We start from the raw sequence: 2,162 nt of genomic DNA, 5'->3' as shown, positions 1-2,162 counted from the left end.
ATAAACTTCCTGATAGTCAGCTGATCAGAGAGAAGAGAAAAAATCATAGTAACCTGGCTAATTCAGTCTATTCATTCTCCATAAGATGTGCATCCATGTTCATTGTAAACTTGGGGATGTCCTGATAGAGTTAGACAAGAAAATTTCTTTAATGATACAACATAATTTGCAACATCTACTACATCATCTTTTATGAGCTAAACTCTACCTAAGCTGCTTCATAAACATTTATTTTATCCTCACAATATCTGTTAAGAAATGTGGCTCAAAGCAGGCACCTGTGGATGTGAGAACATTGTGGGCAGCGCCTCCTGTTCTCATTGAAATTACAACCAAATTATAAAATAATCAACGGGGAGAATCACCTGAAGTCCAGCTGATCATAACACCTATGTCTGCTAATATAAAGGAGTCATATTGAAGCTGATCCAGTATAGGCAACAACCATCTGCATATCACTTTGTAGTTCTCACTGCATAGCCCCGAACAATCAAAAGCAGATGCTGACCTTGGCCTATGGGAGAATCCCTCCCAACAGGCCACAAAACCAAGCATCTGGAGGCTGGCACCAGACCAGTACGGAGCAACTCCTGACTAGTCTCATTAGTGATACACCAAAAGGATGGTTGCAATAAGTACACAAACCTGCTAAGGTAAATCCCACTCAGTGGGGTCAGCCTTCTCACAACAGTTCTTACCCTGTGGATGCAGCCAATTCCCACAATTAGTCAGCCTGAGCATTAATCCCATCCACTGATCTACTAATAACAATAAATGTTTGGTGACAACAGAAGATCACACACAACCCCCACAAAAAACACGTCCAGAGCCCCTGGTATAAGGAATCAGGGAGAGTGCACCACTGGGCCACACAAGACACCTTCCACATTAGGCCATCTTGTCAAGGCTGAGAGATGAAACAATATTAACACAGAGAGGCTAATATAATGAGGAAACAAAGAAACATGCCACAAATGAAACAACAAGAGAAAACTCCAGAAAATAAGCTAAATGAAATGGAGGCAAGCAAACTACCAGAGACAGTTCAAAATAATGGTTGTAAGGATGCTCAATGAACTTATGGGGAAAATGAATGAGCACAATGAGAACCTCGACAGCATAAAAAAAGGACATAGAAACCATAAAAAGAACCAGGCAGAAAAGAGGAATACAATAACTGAAATGAAGAATACACTAGAAGGATTCAACAGTAGACTGGACAAAGCAGAAGAGCAAATCAGCAAATTGAAAGACAAGATAGCAGAATACACCCAATCAGAACAACAAAAAGGAAAAAGAATTAAAAAAAAAAAATGAGGATAGTTTAGGAGATCTCTGAGACAACATGAAGCATAAAAGTATCTGGATTATAGGAGTACCTGAAAAGGAAGAGAGCGAGCAAGGGATTGAGAATCTCTTTGAAGAAATAATGACATAAAACTTCCCTAACCTGGCAAAGAAATTAGACATACAAGTACAGGAAGCACAAAGAGTTCTAAACAAGAGGAATTCAAACAGATCTACACCAAGACACATCATAAGTAAAACGCTAAAGTCAAAGACAAAGAGGGAATCTTAAAAGAGAAAGGAAGCTAGTTACTTACAAGGGTACCCCCATTAGAATGTCTATTGACTTTTCAATGGTAACTTTGCAGGCCAGAAGAGAATGGCAAGAAATATTCAAAGTAATGAAAAACAAGAATCTACAATCACGAACACTCTACCCAGCAAGGCTTTCAATTAAAATGGAAGATGAGATAAAAAGCTTCCCAGACAGGAAAGCTTAAGGAATTCAACACCAACAAGCCAGCATTACAAAACATGTTAGAGAGTCTTCTGTAAAAAGAGAAGGGGTAAAAAAGAAAATAGAAATAACAAATATGAATAACAAAATGGCAATAACAATGTTCCTATCAGTAATCACGTTAAATGTAAACAGATTAAATGCTCCAATTAAAAGACATAGGGTAACCAAATGGATAAGAAAACAAGACCCATATATATGCTGCCTATAAGAGACCTCTTCAAATTAAAAAATGTGCACAGACTGAAAGAAAAAGAATGGAAAAAGATAATTCATGCAGATGGAAACAGAACAAAAGCTGGAGTAGCAATGCTTATATCAGAAAAATAAGACTTTAAAAGCATATAATAAGAGACAA

General features: G+C 37.6%; 1 protein-coding gene across 1 annotated transcript in view; it reads left to right on the top strand.

Annotated features, from left to right (window-relative positions):
• The window catches only part of PXDNL (peroxidasin like), a 495,544-nt gene that overhangs the window by 434,315 nt on the left and 59,067 nt on the right, over window positions 1-2,162 (top strand).

The sequence above is a fragment of the Pteropus alecto genome, unplaced genomic scaffold (genome assembly GCF_000325575.1).
Source record: "Pteropus alecto unplaced genomic scaffold, ASM32557v1 scaffold62, whole genome shotgun sequence".
NCBI classification, from domain to species: Eukaryota; Metazoa; Chordata; class Mammalia; order Chiroptera; family Pteropodidae; genus Pteropus; species Pteropus alecto.
This window is presented reverse-complemented; position numbering and strand designations above follow the sequence as displayed.